Below are 7,265 nucleotides of genomic sequence, written 5' to 3'. Positions count from 1 at the left end.
TCAATGAGCTCAACTTTTGAAGCCTCCACTTGGATCCTCCTCGAACCTGCTGGAGTACTTGCATTGGCTTTATGGAAGTGGCCGACCACAGGGTTGCATGACTGTCCGATGCACCTACTGAGAACACTTTGGAATCCATCATCATTTCCCAACCCCCTGGTTGAACATTCATGCTCAACTTTAACACTACTAAACTCTTGCAAACATGGTCAAATGGCGAGCTATAGACCATAGCCAAGAGCACACATCAAACATTGGCATTGCCTAGCACTGTACAAGAAACCATAGCACACTCAAGAATGGAAAAAATGGCCACACCATATATACATGGGCTGGTAAACTTCGAACCAAAAATTTCCTATCGTAGTTCGCCAACCCCCCTAGCTTGCTGGAGCATTAATGCTCAGTAGTAACAGCAGTAGATGCTCACTCCACCTAGATCCCACACAAAACAACTTGGCCCTCCATGCATCAAATAAGTAACCAAGCCTCCACCTGGCTCCCAAGAAAAAATAAAAAGCTTGCCATGCATTAACATCACACCAAAAAACACACCATAAACTCTGTCATCCTCATTCATATGAATCATAGAGCTTCCCTCCTCGTAACCTCCTGCAAAAAAACCTATAGTTGGGCCAATATAAGCCACACCGCATTCTAAGGCCTGGGAAACACTAGTAACAATATCCTGAGAAGATGATGTGGCCTTCAAGAGGCATTGTAAAAAAGCATACATGCCTGTAAAGAGGCATATAAATCCCTTAAACACATTCACAACATCTGCACCAGTATCACCACTCTTTGGAGCATCTATGGCCATCTCAAGAGGTATTTTCTCATCAAGTAAACGATCAAAAAACTCAAAAGTAATATCTTCTAGCATACCAGTATCAAAGGTAAAAGAAAAGGATACATCAACACCTGCTTTTGATTAGAGGCTGTCAAAAAAACTAATATCATCTCTTACATCATCACACAAACACTCCTGCACCACTCCTTTACACATACTCTCATCATCACAAAAGCTCATAATGGCCTCTTCAACTGAAGCATCCTCACTTTTCTCTGCTCTACTAGTTGCACACACACCCCACAAGAGACAAGTCCTTGCTCTCCATTTACTATGCTTACATCCTCACTCCTCCTAGGAGATTCCAAAGTTTTCTTTTCTCTCTTAGCATTTTCAAATCCCACCAGCCATCGTTCTTTCAGTGATCTAATGTCCCTCATGAATGGAGCCAAGTCAAACACCATCAAGTCATTGCAAGAAGACTCTTCATCAACATATGCATCATCAAGCGAGGCACTATCACATACATAATATTCACTCAAAAAGCTAGATGCATCAGACTCAAAATTGCTACAATATCCATCTTGTAAAGCCTCATCATCATACTGCATAGGATCTTTGATAGATAAATCTTCCACCATGTCAACCACCGACCTTTCCATAAGGGGCAAGCTATTCAGATCCGACTCCCAAGTGTCTCCCTCAGACAAACTCCACAACATATGCCAAAACTCTCCTTCTAGTAATTCAAAAGTAGTGACAAGGGAGTCCTCTATTGAATCTTGAGGCTTTGCCAGCCTCCAATAGCGCATTAGCAATGAGACCTTCAAGGTTGACCAGCTGTAACGCCACTCATCCAGAAGCACATGCAAGAACACAAAAGCATCATGAGACAAGACCTGTGTGTTGGGGTATAGGCGTCTGTGCCTTGCCCGGCCGCCCAGAGTCTGGGCGCCCACTGACTTGTATACCTTATACATAGCATAAGTGTATAGGGGTTGCTCACTCTTTGGAGTCTCCCCACCCATATCTGTGTGTCGTGTGTGTCTCCTTCTCTCTCTCACTCTCTGCCTGTGGTGCTCCCCGATCCCCTTCAATTGGTATCAGAGCTATGGTGACCGCGGAGAGCACGACGGCTTTGAGAGCTTCGAGGCGATAGCTCGCTCGCTCTCGACGGTGGAGTTCGATCGCGGAGTTTCACGGAGAGCAATTTTAGCTTGAGGTGCATTGTCTTTGGAGCTTAGGAGCTTGGTGTGGTCAAGCTTGGTCGAGGAGGCGGTTGCGGCTTCCTTGGTGAGAGGAGCTTTTGAGCTCAGTGGAGCTCGTTAGAGAAGTGCTCGGCGGAGGAGAGCTTGACATTCGAGTGCTTGGATGCTGTTGTGGCAGAGCTCTTGTGTTGGAGCTTGCATTGAGAGGACATTGCATCACTCAGAGTGGAGCAGGAGCAGGTTCAAGACTATGTGCAGCTCGTTTTTGCCATTTTCGGGCTCTAAAACGCAGTTTTTTGCGTAGCTCCGTCATACAGAGTCAGATCTACATGATCCAGGAGTTTAGGTCAGGGTTTTGGCACGCTCCGGACGCGATGGTGATGTCTATTTGCTGAAATTATGCTTTGAATTACAGCAGGTACAGCAGCAAGTTTATTTGTGCACTTTCGGGTCCCAAAAACACTGTTTTTGGCATAGCTTTCACACCCGGACTCGGATACATATGATCCAGGAGTCTACCTTGGGGTTTTGGCACGCTCCGGACGCACTTGTCATATCAGAATTGTAAAATTCTGAATGCTGAATTTTCTGCAGCAGCAGTTGTTTATTGTGTGTCGAGGATTCCACACATGGTTTGCTCTCAGATGTGAAAGTGATATTTGCTGCAAGTTTCCTCACAGGTGGGAGGATACGATGTATGCCTTATGTGGTTTGATGCTCAGGGAGACTAATGTGATTGCATTTTGAGCTCGGCAATGTATGCCTCGAGCATGTTTTTTGGCAGTCACAGGTAGAGCAGATATTTGTGTACTAGATTTGCAGGTGTTTGCAATGATGTATGCAAAATGTGGAGATTGGTGCATGCATTTGGAGTGCGGTTTGATGCGCTTTGGTTGCTCATGGTTTTGAGCGTGCAGTCAGTTTGGTTATTGGTTTTGTGGCCGTTTTACTGACGAAACTCTGGCGAAATTTTCCCAGGAGTTTTATGCGCATCATTTTTGCGATCTAGGTAGAGATTGCGGGTTGCACTCAACATTTGCGTGCGGTGTTCTCTGCAGGTGGGAGATTTGTGTGTGTGTATACATCGATACCGCACATTGTGGGCTTGGTGATTAGCTCACGGGTTTGACAGGCGTACAGTTATCTTGGCACACTCACAGGAGTGAGTATTGTGATGTATGCTTGTGTGGCTACGAGCTAGGTAGCCGGATTCGAGCACTAATGGCTTGAGGTTTTTTCAGCAGGTTTCAGCTACAGGTTTACAAGTTTACAGGCAAGTTTGAGGGCTTATTTGGGCGCTGAATTTTCAGCCATTGTTTCCTCTTTGCAGGTGTCCATGTATGACTCAGTTGTAGGCTGATCTGGGACACGTTTGTGACTTGTTTATGCAGTTGTTTAAGAGCTGAATTTTGGGGCTGTTTTGGGGCTGATTTGTAGCCATATCTTACAGCCATATTTGCAGACTTTTGTTGATGCGATTCGAGCCAGTTTAGGGCTGATTTGGTTGACATTTGCTACTCATTGTTGGTTGCTCTTTTGCGAGCATTATGGCTGATTTTTCATTTGACTTCCAGCGTTATGGTCTGACACAGTTTGATGGTGTAGATTTTGTTGCTTGAAAGGAACATATGCTTGTTGCATTGGCGGATTTGGGGCAGGATAAACCCTTGCGTGGTTTATCGGCGAAGCCCAATTCTATGCGTGATGATGATTGGCAGGATCTTGATGAGTTAGCCATGTCTACGATTTGTTTGCATCTGGTTGAGTCTGTTTACTGGCAGGTCTCGAGGGAGACTACAACTCATGCTTTATGGCAGAGTTTACATGCTATGTACGCGGCATCCATGTCTACTAGGGAGTCTAGTCCCACTTCTATGTCCATGGGAGAGATTGGTCCCACACGCAAGTCTCGACGGCATAGAGACTTGACATGTTGGCATTGTGGACATAGAGGGCACATTAGGCGTCGATGTTTCAGGCGTTTGAGACAAAGGAGGCGACAGATGCGTGATGCAGATTTGGGCATGACAGATTCTAGTGAGATCAGTACGGTGGTTACTGAGTATGCTTGTGACGGCGATGTCACATTTACATCTAGCTTGTCTTCAGACAATCTTATGTCTACGGATTGCATATCGGATTGCACATTGTCTTCACATTGGTTACTAGATTCAGATGCTACATTCCATGTCACGTCGCATCGTGAGTGGTTTAGCACGTTTTCTAGTGGGAGACTTGGTTGTGTGCACATGGCTGATGGTGTTGTGTATGACATTGAGGGTGTAGGAGACGTATGTTTGTCCTTGCCCAGTGGTATGAGATTTACCCTGCGTCATGTGCGCTATGTGCCAGATCTGAGACGGGATTTGATCTCAGTCAGACAATTACGGGATAGTGGATGTTAGATTTCGCTATGAGAGCGAGATTTTGTGATGCATTTGGGTTCGCTAGTGATTGCGAGAGGTGCCAGGAGTGGTATAGGTTACCCATTGCATGTGGATCACGCGAGAGACGGTGTTGTCTTTGTGATCACGCAGCCAGGTAGAGAGGGAGAGAGCAGGCGAGTCTCTTTTGCTTGTGGGTTGCAGGGTGCTTTGCATGGAGTGCAGAGCAGTGACCTTGTTGTGCAGGTTGCGTCTACGGATGCACAGGTAGAGCGGGACAGCTCTAGTGAGTCACAGCAGGATGAGTCATCAGAGGTGATGACAGAGATGACTCACATGGATGTTGAGATGTCGACTATTGTGGAGTCATTTCTTGATATGCTTATGCCAGAGCTTGATGCAGATTCAGGACATATGGATACACTTGGTACACATGTGATATGTGGTGGGCACGAGGAGTCACTCCAGAGCTCGGAGTCAGAGTGCCATGGTCTCTATGATAGGGGACAGGATTGCCATGAGTTGAGTTCTGAGTTGGAGGTGGCAGAGGTTGCCAGGGTTGCATCAACGTTCGGTGTCCTCATGTACGAGATGTTGATCTCGAGGCCCGACATAGCAGCTGCAGTGGGAGCATTTGCAGCAGGGTTGATTAGTTGTTCGATGACTGATCTCGGCATAGAGCATAGGGGAGGTTTGCAGGTATTGGACCGATACTTGCAGGAGTGCATGAGCTCTTGTAGACTCTTTGCAGAGCTTGGAGCTAGCTCTGTGTGGCTTCCGCAGCAGAGAGCCGGATGCACACGATCACAGCCAGCCAGTGGGCATCGGTTGAGAGCAGTTTTCTCTCACCTTTTTTTAGTCTTTAGACTAGGTTCCCTTGCTTAAAGGCACAGTCGCCTTTAAGTGGGAGGTTGTTGGGGTATAGGCGTCTGTGCCTTGCCCGGCTGCCCAGAGTCTGGGCGCCCACTGACTTGTATACCTTATACATAGCATAAGTGTATAGGGGGTTGCTCACTCTTTGGAGTCTCCCCACCCATATCTGTGTGTCGTGTGTCTCCTTCTCTCTCTCACTCTCTGCCTGTGGTGCTCCCCGATCCCCTTCACTGTGAAGCATATACATCTTTTGCTACATCACTATCAATTGCAAGTTGCATCATCTCATGCTCAACTTGTGTTATCCAAGATTGTATACATTCATTTGCAGCGCCACAAAAATATACATGACCTCTTTCTTGCAACTTTGAACATGCATAATATTTCAACAAGGCATACTTCATGAGTTTCCAGCTTTTTATTGCACCTGCTCAAGAAGACATTCATAAAAAAGCCAAGCATCCTTGTACAACCTCTCATACATGAAATCAGCCCTCTCTACATCATCAAAGATATAAAGCTCTAAAAGCAGCATATCTGCTTCAACAACCCATGTCTGTACATCCTCATCCCTCCTTCCACAGAAGCATACATTCATTGCTACCATTTTTGCAGAAGTTTGTGATGTCTGTGTTGGATTCTTAGAACCAAAATGCCTGCTCTTGTTATTGAAGGTACTCAACAACACGCTCCTCAGTGGGGGGCACCAAAATGAATGACAAGAAAAAGGGTAGAGCAAGATACTACCTCTCAATAGCTCGCCCACATCGTCAAGCATACAAATGATAGTAGAGGTCAAGCCTTTCTATCACTCTAAGGCCCTTGTTGGCATCACCTTGCCATAGGTGAGGGCACTTGAGTCTGGAGATAGTATGAGAATGTGTGGCCCCACGAGTATATATATATATAACAAGAGCTCAAGGAAGACAAGGAGAAGTGCACTACATATGCTAGCTATGTGTCAGTAACAATAGCGTGCAGAGGATGAGAGGGGAGCATGGGCAAGAACTCAAACTCTAAAAAAGTGCAACCTGCCATCAAATTTTCCTCTTGGCAAGAGCTCCTACCCCTTTCTGCTCGATTCCTCCACACAACACCCTCCTTCAAGGCATCAACATCCTCTAAAAAGATTATTTTTTGTAGCAATCCTCGAAGGCTCATCTCCTGCTTGCCCTTGCAACAACCTTTAGCCACCCTTATGATCGTTGTCTTGAAATCACCGGGTCCCTTTTATTGGCTGCAATACCTTGCACCACTCAACTATGTATGCTCTCCTCAACGGCTTCTACAAAGCTCCCCCCTGAGCTAGCTATCCAAGAGACTTTGTTATAGGCGTCCCTCAAGGCCCCATCTCCTTTAACAAATGGTGCATCTTTGTACTATGCACTCTATTAAGATCAAGCACTCCCCTTTCTTTGTTTTAATCTATCCTAATCACGATCCTCCAACCCCACGGCTCTCCTCCCCTTGATCGCGCTCTTCTTAGCCTTGATGGCTCCAACCACCTATGTTCTCCCCAACGGCCAGCACTTTGTTTTCAACTTTCATTTGCCTCCAAGCAGCTCTCGGAGCCCTCCTTCAGTTGGATTGCATTGGTTCCCACCTTCTGATGGAAAACTCTAGAGATCACCACGCTCTATTGCCCTTTCCCTTGACTACCAAACCCCATGGCTGCTATTTTCCTCAAGTACGGCATCCCTAGAACTTCCATGGACAATGCCCCTCGTAGACTCATGCAAGCCATACTCACACCTGTATGTTTTTGTCATTGAGGGCCACACCCTGCACCGCCCTGGAGGGCTCCCTATTGAGCTCATTTCTGATCTCCCTCTCTCTTTGCTCCTCTATACCGCCCAACCTGGCCTTGAGAGCCTCCTACTTAGCTTGTTAGATGGGTTTCCCCCTCTCTTAACTGCAGCTTGTATTCCTTCCTCTAGATGCCCCTTGATGGCCCCAACTATGCTCCTCCCTTTCCCTAAGACTGGCCTCTTGAGCCCCTTGGCAGCCCGT

The 7,265-nt window shown here is 46.5% G+C and overlaps 2 pseudogenes; both read right to left on the bottom strand.

Annotated features, from left to right (window-relative positions):
• Window positions 1-403: 403 nt before the first annotated feature.
• LOC147429407 (uncharacterized) lies at window positions 404-1,230 on the bottom strand (annotated as a pseudogene).
• Window positions 1,231-1,253: 23 nt separating this feature from the next.
• Window positions 1,254-5,739, bottom strand: LOC147429406 (uncharacterized; annotated as a pseudogene).
• Between the last annotated feature and the right edge of the window lie 1,526 nt (window positions 5,740-7,265).

This window comes from Adiantum capillus-veneris, chromosome 22, assembly GCF_014529385.1.
Source record: "Adiantum capillus-veneris isolate H3 chromosome 22, ASM1452938v2, whole genome shotgun sequence".
Lineage (NCBI taxonomy): Eukaryota > Viridiplantae > Streptophyta > Polypodiopsida > Polypodiales > Pteridaceae > Adiantum > Adiantum capillus-veneris.
This window is presented reverse-complemented; position numbering and strand designations above follow the sequence as displayed.